The sequence below is a fragment of the Budorcas taxicolor genome, chromosome 21, assembly GCF_023091745.1.
Source record: "Budorcas taxicolor isolate Tak-1 chromosome 21, Takin1.1, whole genome shotgun sequence".
Lineage (NCBI taxonomy): Eukaryota > Metazoa > Chordata > Mammalia > Artiodactyla > Bovidae > Budorcas > Budorcas taxicolor.
In genome coordinates this window covers 20674190-20688822 of record NC_068930.1, presented here as the reverse complement: position 1 = coordinate 20688822, position 14633 = coordinate 20674190, and positions in this window count along the sequence as shown.

Below are 14633 nucleotides of genomic sequence, written 5' to 3'. Positions count from 1 at the left end.
TTTGAAAACATGAAAAAAGAAAAACAATCTAGGTCCCCCCAGTGAACAAATCTTAGGACTCTTGACTATCTCTTCCCATCTCTGGACTTCAGATTCACCAGTTATATAAAAAAACAATTAGGGTGAATGATAAATAAGACCTTTCATCAACATTTTTTATTCTTCTATAAGTCTATGATTCAGTTCTGTTGATAATATTTCTCTTTATTTGCTCATGAACTATTTTTTATTGAGGACTTACTATGTCTATAAAACATTTTCCAAAAAGGTGAAGTCATGACACTGTTGAAGTACCTAAGATCCATTTGGGTAGACGATGACAAATACCTGATGGATGGCGACACGATGCCTACTAAGGATGAGTCAGAAAACACAGTAGCCTGGAAAGGTCAGGCAGTATTTCTTAAAAAAGGTCAAACCACATTCAAGGTAGAATTTGATATTAACATCAAGTAACCAAGTAAGAAGATGCTACATTTTTAAAAGTTGGTAGAAGTTGTATTATAGGGCTTCCCTGGTGGCTCAGCAGTAAAGAATCTGCCTTCAAAGTAGGAGATGTAGGAGGCCCTGGTTCGATCCTTGGATCGGGAAGATCCCCTAGAGAAGAGCATGGCAACCCGTTCCAGTATTCTTGCCTGGAGAATCCCATGGACAGAGGAGCCCGGCAGGCTACAGTCCATAGGGTTGCAGAGTTGGACATGCCTGAAGTGACTGAGCATGCATGCAGAATTTGGATATACTGAGAGTAAGTCAAGGTGCAAAAGTAAATACAAAAAGAGCTTTCATTTAGGGGGAGTCCAGTTGGAAAAGGATATTCAAAAAGAATCAGAAGGTAAATTTAAATAAGGAATTTGGTACTTCAGTGGTCTTCCCTGGTAGCTCAGCTGGTAAAGAATTCATCTACAATGCAGGAGACCCTGATTCGATTCCCGGGTTGGGAAGATCCACTGCAGAAGGGAACAGCTACCCACTTTAGTAATCTGGCCTAGAGAATTCATGGACTGTATAGTCCATGGGGTCACCAAGAGTCGGACACGACTGAGCAAATTTCACTTCACTTTGTACATAAGTAGGGTGCCGTTGAGGGTCCAAAGAAGAAACTTGGACTTTTTCTAGAGGGAGTAATGGGTAACTGCCTGAATATTTCTGGATAGTATATTATGATCATTTGACAGCAGCATATTAAGTAGATTGTAAACAAGTAAATTACGATATAAAGCAGATGGTATTTGGGCAGCTACAGAGACAAGACAGGTATGAGGTAATAAGATGCTCATCGTGGTAAGAACAGACAGTTGTAAGAAACTTTGCTGATGAAGAACTGACAGAATTTGGCTCTTGTTAGGTCTGAAACTTAGACCAAGGAAGAGACTTATTCCAGGATTTTGTGATGACAATAACTCAATTGCTTTGCATGTAGTTTAAAAAAAAATTTTTTTTATATGGATAGACTGTTAGTGTATAATCCTAGGTGGTGATGTTGTGTGACAAGACGTTAATTTTATCTGTAGGTTTCACCACATAATACCACCCAGAAGAGAGACTCTGGCTGGATTTACTTCTCTATAAAGATTTAAGGACTATATTGATTTCTAATTTGAAACATGTGCTGAATTGTGCCTATTTCTCAGGTTATTAATTTTGAGATCATTCTTTCTTCACCATTACCAATATCCCACTAATGTCTTAGGACTCTCCCTCTGGGTGAGATGACTCGCTCTGTGTCATTTGTTCCGTTAATTCTTTTAAAGCCACAATCTTCCTTTTTTTTTTTTCCTATACAATTCAGTGGCTTTCAGTGCATTCATCCAGTTGTGTAACCACCACCACAGTTAATTTAAAGCACTTTCATCACCCTTATAAGAGCTACATGACTATTAGAAGCCACTGAAGCCCAGTCCCCACAGTGCTAGGCAAACAGTAACCCATTACTTCTGTCTCTATAGACTTACCTATTCTAAATTGTTCATGCTAATATAGAATTATACATTATATACATTTGCCTTTTTTTAAACTTCACACAATATTTTCAGTGTTCTATGTTGCAGCGTGTTTCCGTACTTTGTTTTTGTTTTCTTTTGTTTCCCTCTGGCCAAACAATATGCATTGGATTGCCGTGTGTGCTGTGCTCAGTCGCGCCAGTCATGCCCAATTCTTTGTGACCCTATGGACTGCAGCCCACCAGCTTCCTTTGTCCATGGGATTATCCAGGCAAGCATATTGGAGTTGGTTGCCATGCTCTCCTCCAGGGAATCTCCCCACCCAGGGATTGTGCCTGTGTCTCTCGAATTGCAAGCAGATTCTTTACCACTGAGCCCCCGGGGAAGCCCATGTTGAATTGTTGTGTAACATTTATTTATTCACTCATCAGTTGATTGTTTCTTGGATTCTTTTCTCTCTCCTTTTTCTTTTTCATCATTACACATAAAGTGGCTATAAACATTTGTGTCCACATTTTGTTATGTACATACGTTTGTTCCCCCTGCCCTCTCTCCGCCGGCTATATACTTGGAAATGTTGAGACGAGTGGTAACTCTGTGTTTAACCTCTGAGGAACTGCCAGACTGTTTTCCAAAGATGAATCATCTTACAATATCATCAACACTATATAAGGCTTTCAATTTTCTACGCTTCCTCTCCAACATTTGTTGCTATCTGTCTTTTTTATTATAGCCATCCTAATGGGTGTGAGAAGGCAATGGCACCCCACTCCAGTACTCTTGCCTAGAAAATCCCATGGATGGAGGAGCCTGGTGGGCTGCAGTCCATGATGTCTCAAAGAGTCGGACATGACTGAGCGACTTCACTTTCACTTTTCACTTTCATGCATTGGAGAAGGAAATGGCAACCCACTCCAGTGTTCTTGCCTGGAGAATCCCAGGGACTGGAGAGCCTGGGGGGCTGCCGTCTCTGGGGTCACACAGAGTCAGACACGTCTGAAGCGACTTAGCAGCAGCAGCAGCAATGCGTGTGAAGTGGTATCTCAGTGTGATTGTGTTTGCATTTCCCTAATGGCTAGTGATGTTGAAAATGTTTTCATGAGTTTATTGTCCATTTGCATATCTTCTTTGGAAAATTGTCTGTTCAGATCCTTTATCCATTTTTGTCACTTGTTTTTATTATTTAATTGTTAAGTGCTCTTTATATATTCTAGATACAACTAGGGTTTACAATTTGTTTTCCTTTTTGTGGGTTTTCTTGTCACTGTTTTGATGGTATTTTTAAATTAAATTCTATTGGAGTATAGTTGCTTTACTGATGGTATTCTTTGATATATGCAATATTTTAATTCTAATTAAGTCCAATTTATTTTTGGGTCATTGCTTACCTTTTGGTGTCATGTCTAACAAGGCTTTGATGAACTCTATAGGTCCCAACATTTACTCATGAATTTCATTCTGAGTTAGCTCTTAGGCTTACCTCTATGATCCATTTGGAATGAATTAATGTATATGGTGTGAGGTATGAATCCAACTTTATTCTTTCACATGGGCGTATGTAGTTGCCCCAACATTGTTGTTTGAAAACACTCTTTTTTTCTCCATGGTACCCTTATCAAAAATCAATTAACTGTAAAGATGATTTATTCTGCTTTTAATTTTTAACAATGGTGGTTTAGGAATCTTGGAAAGTGCTGGTGAAAAATTCTGTCACAGAGAGATCAGGTGTCAAATCAAGGCTACCTGGAACTGATGACTGAGGTCCCTAAACTGCACAGCTGGCCTGTAGTTAATCAGCCTTGTCTCATGTTCTAGGCATCTAATGAAACGTAGAGATAAAGTCGAGAGAAGCAATGATACTAATGATAATAACAGTAGTAATAACAGCTGTAATATTGAGTAGATTCTATGAACCATGGGTGGCTTACAGTATTGTCTCATGTAATCTCCACAAAAACCTTGCCCAGACAGGTATTCCTGATGAAAGAGAAAAGTGAAAAAAAAAAAGAAAAGAAAAGGAAAAGAATGTGGCACAGAGAAATTAAGGAATGTGTGTTCAAGGTCATTTAGAGAAGAAATGGCGAATGAGCTTTAGAGGTCATCAGTGCATGGTAAAGATTGTCTTACCGCATTACTATAGACTTTCTAGACTTTTCTCAAATAATTTCAAAGAAATGACTAATTTCCTGAAGCATTTGATTCGGGTTTATTATTTCCTCCATGTGTCAATTGCTTTCTCTGTATTCTCACCACTGTGTGACTCAAAGGAAGAGGAGTCTAGGTATCGAGGTAAATCATTTCATTTTACCCAAGGAGAAGCCGTAAAAGCTGATGAAGTTATTCTGAGTTTTACTCCAGGGTTTCAAAGAAGAAACCACAATTTTGTCTTCACAGGATTTATGAAGTCAGTGAAGAGGAGCGCCCACAACAGTCCTGTGTATGTAGAAGCTGGATCTGGATATGTGCTTTGGAAAGATCATGGCTTTTGAGGTCACATAGTCATGAATTCAGTGTATGACATGGATTAGTATCTTAACCTCTATGAACTCTTATTGGTGGGATGGAAATAATAAAACATTATGGATTGTTATGAGGATTTCCGGATAATATAACTGCCTGGCACAATGCCCACCACATAGAACAAATTCAGTAAGAGCAATATTTGCTTTCATTGTGATGGTGGTTACTTTCTTCATATGGGAAATGGCTTACCAAACATGACTAAAAACATGTTTAAAACTCAAACATGGGTTGGCAGAAAGCAGCGCTGTTGTGTACCTTTCAGTAAAGTTAGAGGAGATATGCTACTTTCTGGAAACCCAACCCTACTTTCCATCTGCACTATCTCTTGACATGAATGGTCGGGTGCCCACAGCCCTTTTGCATTGCATTTTATATTGACTTTATGACCCTGCTGTGACATGTAATATCTGAGTATTCCAACTTTTCAGTTCCTCACTGCCTCCCTCCCTGGTGTGGTAGGAAATAAAACTTCATAACAGCGTTATAATGGACAGCTCGGCCAGAATTCAAAAGTGGGGGTTACCACACAATCATCTGGAGGAAATTCCAAAAGTGTATATTTCTTATGTCCATATATAAAAATTGCATTAAATTTCAGGAGAGCCAAATCATGTCCCAGCTTGAGTTTCCAGAGCTTATGGGTTTACAGTGCTGTCCTCTGTTTCCCCCTCTTCGCTTGAAAATTTAAACAGAGTAAGTGGTTTGTTCCTGCAGAGAGATGGAGTAATTTCTTTTCTGTTTTGTAGTCTTTGTCTTGTTTTCCCCAGGGAATAGGCATGCTTTTCTCTGAAATGGGTGCCTGTATTTACAGACTGCCTCCAGGTCCCACATGTCTCCCATTACCATCCAATCTTTGGTTCCTCTTTTTACTTATAATCCATTTGGAGCCTTTTAAAGCTGATTAATACAAACTCAACTTAACATTAGGAAGGGATCTTCAACTAGAAACTTAGGAACTTCTAAGTTTAGCTCCTAGAAACTTCTCCAGTTGTCTGCTGTTTTTTGTCTTCTGGGACCCACATCGCATGATCCAGCGGATGTTGGCAATTTGATTTCTGGTTCCTCTGCCTTTCCTAAAACCAGCTTGAACATCAGGAAGTTCACGGTTCATGTATTGCTGAAGCCTGGCTTGGAGAATTTTGAGCATTACTTTACTAGCGTGTGAGATGAGTGCAATTGTGCGGCAGTTTGAGCATTCTTTGGCATTGCCTTTCTTTGGGATTGGAATGAAAACTAACCTTTTCCAGTCCTGTGGCCACTGCTGAGTTTTCCAAACTTGCTGGCATATTGAGTGAAGTACTTTCACAGCATCATCTTTCAGGATTTGAAAGAGCTCAAGTGGAATTCCATCACCTCCACTAGCTTTGTTCGTAGTGATGCTTTCTAAGGCCCACTTGACTTCACATTCCAGGATGTCTGGCTCTAGGTGAGTGATCACACCATCGTGATTATCTGAGTCGTGAAGCTCCTTTTTGTACAGTTCTTCTGTGTATTCTTGCCACCTCTTCTTAATATCTTCTGCTTCTGTTAGGTCCATACCTCTTCCAAATGTGGTAAGCTACACCCTGCCTATCTTGTCTTTCAAGAGCTAACTATGTAATGATGCTGTATATGAGTTTTTTTCTCTTCTTCCCTTAATTCCTCTGCACACCACAAAAATCCTTGATGCTTGCTATTCTACTGCTGTCAGAATCTCCCTCCCAGTTGATTCTTACACTAATTTATTTATCTTTCAGCAGAATGAATTGGTCCGAAGTGTTGACGCACGGAGGGACAGGCCTGGGAGTATACCAACCCAGGGGAATCCGTAGCCTATATCACCATGCAGGTGGCTGCACTGATGCTTTAGGTGGAAGCAAGGCCAGTGAGTGAGCCTGTAAAGTGTTCCAGGGCCCACATGACATGTGTCTGGGGAGGCTTATAAGGATATAGTGATTAAAAAAAAAAACAAAAACGAGTGGCATTGGATTGCATCACTGTCTTTTATTGTGCTATAAAATGGCTCATTAAGGGGGGAAAGTGTGAATTTAAACTCTTCTGCTGTGATCAAACAGTGGTCCTAGTGGTTTTCAAGATAATTCAGTTGATCTTCTTCCTGCCATTTTGACCTCCATTCCCAAAATTCTTTCTATTTTTCCTTCTTCATTTCTTCCATCCTCCCCCACCCTTCTCTCTCTCTTCTCTCTCCAGCTTGAATTTAAACCTACTAGTTCTGCCATTACTGATTGTGTGACTTTTTGACAAGCTTATTAAGTTCTCTAAGTTTCTTTTCTTTTTTTTTTTTTAATTTTTGGACCACTAAACCTGGGATAGTAATATCCATCTCATAGGCTACTGGAAATTTTAAATGAAACTCAATTTGTAAAAGACACAATCTTGCATTTTTCCTAGACTTCATAGGTACAGAGCTTATGTGAACTACTGAGCTTATATGAACAATTATTTTCTTCTCTCTTCCAAAAAGTTACACTACAAATTACAGATGAGCACATCTGTGTCCTGATGTTTTGACTCTTTCAGAACAGGAGTTGGTGTGAATCAGTGGTTATTGCCAGTGTGCACAGATGCTCCCTCTGTCCCCTAAAGACTTCCTTGGACCAGGGAGAGGATACAGAGGTGATTTTAAAATAGAAATTGGCTTCAAGACATTGAGAGCTACCTGTGTTAGGGGCTGAACTGCATCCCCTGCAAGTTGATATGCTAAAGTCCTAACCCCCAATATTCCACTGTGTAGCTATTTGAGAATAAAGTCTTGAAAAAGGCAGTTAACTTAGAATGAGATCATTCACTATTGTTGTTTAGTTGCTAAGTCATGCCCAACTTTTTGCAACCCCATAGACTGCAGCCCATTAGGCTCTTTGTCCATGTGGTTTATCCAGGCAAGAATAATGGAGCACATTGCCATTTCCTCCTCCAGAAGATCTTCCCAACCCAGATGATCAAACCTGCATCACCTGCATTAGCAGGCAGATTCTTTACCACTGAGCCACCAGGGAAGCCCAGAATGGGATCATTAGGTTGGGCTCTAATCCAATACAACAAGTGTCCTTCTAAGAAGAGAAGATTAGAACACAGATAAGCACAGCATAGAGGGAAACCCATGTGAAGACACAGGGGAAAAGACAGTCATCTATGAACCCAGGGGAAAGAACTCAAAAGAAGTGAGAATTGTGAGGAATTGTGGGGAGCCTCCAGCACTGTGAGAAAATAAATTTATGTTGTTTAAGCCAGTGGGTCTCTGGGAATTTGTTACAGCAGTCCTGGGCAGCAAACAAATGCAAAAATCCATGCTTATATTTCTGTAACTGTAAAACTAAGGTCAGGTCTAGGAGGAAAAGCAAAAATATTTTGGTTGTAAGGGTCTAGAGTTTAGAAACACGAAGGGAGATTTTTGGGTAAAGTAACTTGTTCGAGGACCAATGAATGGTCTAACTGACTGTCCTGGCTACAAAACGTAGGCTAAACAGTTGAAGAAAAGGCATGCTTTGACTAGAAGCTGACAGGCTGGTGTCAGTCACGCCTCTACATAATGCCTTTTAAGCAGCTGTTGAGAATTATCTCTGCCTTTTAATCCTCTCATTTCACAGTTGTTTCAGGCAGATTATTCCTAAAACCTCATGCAATTAATATCAATTATTTAGATTGGCTGCTTTAGTGAATGTCAGATTTTCCAGCACAGGACAAGACGTGTTATTACTATCATTACTACTAATTACTGTGTTGTAGATCACGTATGACAATTGGTCATGAAACTGGGGGGAGGGGTGGAATCAAGGTTTAATTACAGCAAAAGTTTATGAGCAGAAAACTTGGAATTGGAATCACTGTTCTTTGTCAAAAGGTTACCTTCTTGTAGGTTGGAATGTACAGTTTGGAGATAAACCACCTGGTCTGACTTGCAGGTTTGCACCCTTTTGGTTCTATAACCTTGGTCATGCATTGCTCTCTTTTTGTCTATTTAGGTGGCTAACATTACAGTCTACTTTATGTGGTTGCTGTGAAGTTGAATGGAAGCCCACTCCAGTATTCTTGCCTGGAGAATCCCATGGACAGAGGAGCCTGGTAGGTTACAGTCCACGGGGTCGCAAAGAGTCGGACACGACTGAGGGACTTCACTCACTCACTCACTCATATGGAAAGCCCTCCAAACAAGTCTGGTACATTGTAATTTCCAAGCATATGAGGGATCTCATTATTAATATTATTATTGTTGCATTCAATAAAATAGTCCAAGTGAGACAAGAAGGGGGCAGGGTGCAACCTTTAAAAGAATGACATAGCCTGAGGACATGACATAAACTGATTAGAACCAAACAGGTCCAAGTCAACTCCCAGGGTAACAGATCAACAAGCTGACTGACCTGCACCAACTCCACAATAGAGGACCTAAACCTCAAAAAGTGGGCAGTGGCCCAATTCCTTGAATTCTCACCCCTTTCCCAAAATAGCTGAATACTCCTTCCACTCATTGGCCTATGAAATTAGATAGTGTTAGTTGCCCTGTCATGTCCAACACTTTGTGACACCCTGGACTATAGCCTACCAGGCTCCTCTGTCCATGGAATTCTCCAGGCAAGGATACTGGAGTGGGTAATCATTTCCTTGTCCGGGGATCTTCCTGATCCAGGGATCAAAGCTGGGTCTCCTGCATTGCAGGCAGATTCTTTACCATCTGAGTCACCAGGGAAGCCTATGAAATTACCCACCCCTATAAAAACTGAGTATTCATTGTAAGGACTGATGCTGAAGCTGAAGCTCCAATACTTTTGCCACCTGATGCAAAACCCTGATGCTGGGAAAGAAAGAAGGCAAAAGGAGAAGGGGGTGGCAGATGGTGAGATGGTTAGACAGCATCACTGACTCAGTGAACATTAATCTGAGCAAACTCCAGGAGACAGTGAAGGACAGAGGAACCTGTCAGATTGCATACAGTCCATAGTATCGCAAGGAGTGAGACACAACTTAGCAGCTGAACAACATAAACACTGACAACCCCATACCCTGGGGGCACTCTTGCCTCCCTAGCCTTCCAAGTGGGTCCACACTCTGTTCATGGAGTGTGTTTCTTTCCTGAATAGACCATCTTTCCCTCTAATATGGCTCGCTTTTGAGTTCTTTACTGCATGAAGCCAAGAAACCACACTTGGCAGCTGTCCCAAGGTCTCAGATGTTACCTGGGATTTGACCACCCTTTCATGCTCCACTCTTCTTCCAACAATACAAGGGGCAATAGGGTCGTATGGTAGACAAGGAGTCAGGCCAACTGAGACCTGAATCCCAGCTCTGTCACTCACAAGGGACTGAGTAAATAACTTGGGTTATTTGAGCATAAATAAGTACCTTAGTTCTCTATCTCACTGGAGGGCCAGGTGTGGGGTGAATATTAATCATGCATGCTTGCTGAGTGTTTGTGACTTCCCAGGTACAGTGCTGATAACCTTACTGCATCTATTAAGTTAATGCTCAGATTTATATCATAGGTGTACTCATTATTTTCATTTCCTGGACAAAGAAAATAGAGATTGGAGACTGAGCAATTGGCATGGGGTCACTTGGCTTCTCACTGGCAGTGCCTAAATGCCAAAGCCTAAAATGCTATACCCGAATCACCTGGTATGGCATGGGTCTTGTAGGAGGTGGTTAATAATGATATTTTATCTTGGCTTTAAATGGAAGGTAAATTACCCATTTGCTTGAGACAAATTAAAATGGGCATAGCCGATCAATAACTGGCCGTGATCTTATCAATGATTATCCACTCTTTCCTTATTCTCATCAGTCTCTTAATCTGATTTCTAGCCCTTGAACCCTGCTCCTTTGGAACTGAAATTTACTTCAGTTCAGTTCAGTCGCTCAGCCGTGTCCGACTCTTTGCGACCCCATGAATCGCAGCACGCCAGGCCTCCCTGTCCATCACCAACTCCCGGAGTTCACTCAAACTCACGTCCATCGAGTCAGTGATGCCATCCAGCCATCTCATCCTCTGTCGTCCCCTTCTCCTCCTGCCCCCAATCCCTCCCAGCATCAGAGTCTTTTCCAATGAGTCAACTCTTCTCATGAGGTGGCCAAAGTACTGGAGTTTCAGCTTTAGCATCATTCCTTCCAAAGAAATCCCAGGGTTGATCTCCTTCAGAATGGACTGGTTGGATCTCCTTGCAGTCCAAGGGACTCTCAAGAGTCTTCTCCAACACTTTGCTAAATCCTCTAGCAAACATTAGATTGAATGACATGTCACCCACTTATTTATATGCATGCTGATCACAGTTGGAAAAAACAAGCTTCGATAACTATAATCAATTAAAATAAATAATTAAAGCCCTTATTTTGTTTTTTTTTTCCTACCCTTTTTTAAAGGATTTTATTTTATATTGAAGTGCAGGCAGTTTCTAATGTTGTGATAGTTTCAGGTGGACAGCAAAGGGACTCAACCATACATATACATGTCTTCATTCTCCCCAAAATTCCCCCCATCTAGACTGTCACATAACATTAAGTTCCCTCTGCTATACAGTAGGTCCTTTCTGGTTATCAGTTTTTAATATAGCAATGGATACATTAATAATTATAGCCAATTTAAATACATAATTAAAGCCATTTTGTTTGTTTGTTTTTTATTTTGTTTTCAGGTGTGCTACATAGACCTCTTGAATGACTGTTCTGTTCACTTTTAAATCATATTGCTTTCTGCTCATGCAGACTCCCATTCTTTCATGGAAGAACTATTTATTGAGTTGGTACTATGTCTTAGAGGCTGTTGTGAGTTCTGGGAGCATAGCAGTGACAAAACTATTAAAACATCCCTAGTCTAATAAAGCTGGGCTTCCCAGGTGGCTAGTGATAAAGAACCCACCTGCCAATGCAGGAGACATAAGAGATGCTGGTTTGACCCCTGGGTTGGAAAGATCACCTGGATGCGAGGGCATGGAAACCCACTGAAATATTCATGCCTGAAGAATCCCATGGACAGAGGAGCCTGGCGGGCTACAGTTCATAGGGTCCCAAAGAATCAGACACAACTGAAGTAACTTTGCAAGCATGCATATACTCTAATAAAGCTAACATTCTAGAGAAGGGAGCCAGGCAGTAAATAAATGAACGATGCCAGAAGTTCCTTTGGAAAGAAAGCACGTTGTAATGACAATGTATGGATTCTGGAGTCAAACTCCTTAATTTCAGTCTCAACTCTGTGTCTTTACAGCTGTGTGAGCTTGGACAAGCTATTAACTTCTCAGTGCCTCCATTTTCTTTCTGTAGAATGGGACTTTCTATCTCATAGAGGCATTTGAAGCATATATGAGTTAATACCTGTAATGATATTTAATATATAAGTGTAGGCTATATGTTTATTTTTAATTGGAGTACACTTGTTTTACAGTGTTGTGTTAATTTCTGCTGCACAATGAAGTGAATCAGTTACATGTATATATAGATCCCCTCCCTGTTAAGCCTCACTCCCACCCCATCCCACCTCTCTAAGGTATTACCTAGCACCAGGCTGAACTGTGCTATATAACAGCTTCCCACTAGCTATCTATTTTACACATGGCAGTGTATTTATGTCAGTGCTACTCTCTCAATTCCTCCCAGCATCGCCTTCCCCCATATGTCCACACATCTGTTATCTATGTCTGTATCTCTGTTTCTGCCCTGCAAATAGCTTCATCTGTACCATTTTTCTAGATTCCATATATGTATGTGTTAATGTATGATATTTGTTTTTCCTTCTGACTTCACTCTGTATGACATACTCTAGGTTCAGCTGCATCACTGCCGATGACCCAGTTTTGTTCATTTTAATGGCTGAGTAATATTCCACTGCAGATGTGCACCACATCTCTTTTATCCATTCATCTGTTGATGGACATTTAGGTTGTGTCCATATCCTAGATGTTGTAAATTGACCAGGGAAGGAAACAGTGAGTTTTCAAGGAGATGCCACACAGTTTGTAACAAGGAAGTCACTAAGAAGGTATTGTTTAGCAGAGAAGGCACTGTGGGAGAAAAGCTTTCTAAGCAGAACAAACTGGCAGAGCCAAGACACTAGCATGGAAATCTGCTGGGTGTGTTGGAATAACAGCATAGATATGGGATATGAGACCAAAGGAAGTATCAGCAGTGGATGCAAGGGATTTGACCTGAAGAGGAATGAATGAGATGAGGGGGTTGGGGTGCAGCAGGTGTGTAATAGGAGAATATGAGGAGCGCATGTTAACTCTGAGATGTGTTGGAAGTCTTAATGAAGACATAGAAAAGTAGCTGCAGGAGTTTGAAGTTTGAGAAGCTCATTTGGAAATATAAATTTTGGATCATTGGAGAAGACTGACCTGTCAAGAGACTGAGAATTCTAAAGGTTACGGGGGAAGGTTTCAGAAGTTGGGGAGTAGTAGAAGCAGGGAAGAGAATAAGGGGTTACAGAGCTTTATGGAGATTAGAAGGAAAGAGTGAGAGTGACCTGTAATTTACTTGTAAACAGAAATAGGAACATAGGTAAACAAGAGATTAATCTTAATGGATGAATCCATCAAGGTAGGTGGTAGTGAATGTTAGGAGCAAATAGGTTTGTAGGCTAGATTCTCAGATCTCCATGGATGGAGACACAGAGGTACTCTTAGTTTATCAGCACCCAGAACAGTCTTGATCACTGGTGGTGTGCATGTGTGTGTGCTCAGCTGTGTCTGACTCTTTACGAGCCCGTGGACTGTAGCCCACCAGGATCCTCTGTCCATGGAATTTTCCGGGCAAGAATACTGGAATGGGGCGGGGGGGATAGCGGTGGATTTATTCAGTGTTCACAGCTTCCCTCTGATAATTGTGAATGGAACTGAGGAGGTCTGGGAACCTGGGTATCTCTTTATCCTCTCTTAATCCTCGTCAATGGAGTGTGAATACTTTCATGCAAGGCTGCACTGACTCATGTAGCTGGACACCCATGGACCTGCCAGCTGCTAGTCTGAAGGCTGAAAGTTTTCACACTGTGGCTAAGTAAACTCACAGCTGGCTGGGTTGGATTTTGTACCCTTTATAGAGGAGAAGTGCCACTGGCAATCAATCAAGAGCAGAAGTCTGTTGTTTCAGCGATGTGTTTAAAAGGATCCCTTGGGCAATGGCTGTAGGAAAATAAAGACTCCTCTAGAAGGGAAATGCCCCAGGCTTCGAGTTTTCACATATGCCCTGGGGCCTAAATTCCTCCTCTGGTCTCCCCAAAACTCTAGGTTCTTGAGACAGGGCAATGCAATTCATGTTGGTGTTTCTGCTTGTTGACTCTTGTCTGATCCCCATCCCCCCCTTTTTTTTTTTAAAGTTTTTTTATCTGTTTTCCTTTTTATTTTCCTCAGTTTTGTTGAGAAATAATTGACAAACATGACTGTCTAAGTCATACAATGGTATGGTTTGGTTTAAATATATGGTGAAATGGTTATAGAAACAGGTCCAGTTAACATTCATCATCTCATACAAATAAAATAGCAAGAAAAAAAAGAAGACATGAAAATTAAAAAAAAGTGTTTTTCTCCTTGTGATGAGAACTCTTAGGATTTGCTCTCTTAAGAACTTTTCTACATACCATACAGGAATGTTAACTACAATTGACTCTACCCCAATATGAAAAAAAAAAAAAAAAAAAAGTTTAAAGTTACAGAATTCCAGTTCTAAGATAAATGTGTGTAAATGGTCAGTTGTCTCTGACTTTTTGTGACCCCATGGACTTAGCCCACCAGGCTTCTCTGTCCATGGGATTATCCCAGGAAGAATACTGGAGTGGGTTGCCATTTCCTTGTCCAGGGGGTCTTCCAGACCCAGGGATCGAACCTACATCTCCTGCATCTCCTGCATTGGCAGGTGGATTCTTCACCAGTGAGCCACCTGGGAAGCCCAAGATAAATAAGTATCGGGGATATAATGTACAATATACTGATTCCTTCTAAGGGGAGCAAATCGCTGAGTCCAAAGAAGCTGCAGTGTCCTGTGTTTGCTAACTGTTGATGCTAATTTGGCTCTGCTGCAAAAGTGTCAGCTTTTCCTGATGCTCTGCAGGATAGAAATCCATAGGTGGATGGACAGGTAGATGACAAGTGGAAACGTCAGGTAGGCACTGCTGGGGAGCAGTAAGTGCGAGGGAAGCTGACAGAAGTGAAGAAAGAAAAGTGACAGAGAATGGGTTCCCCAAGGGAC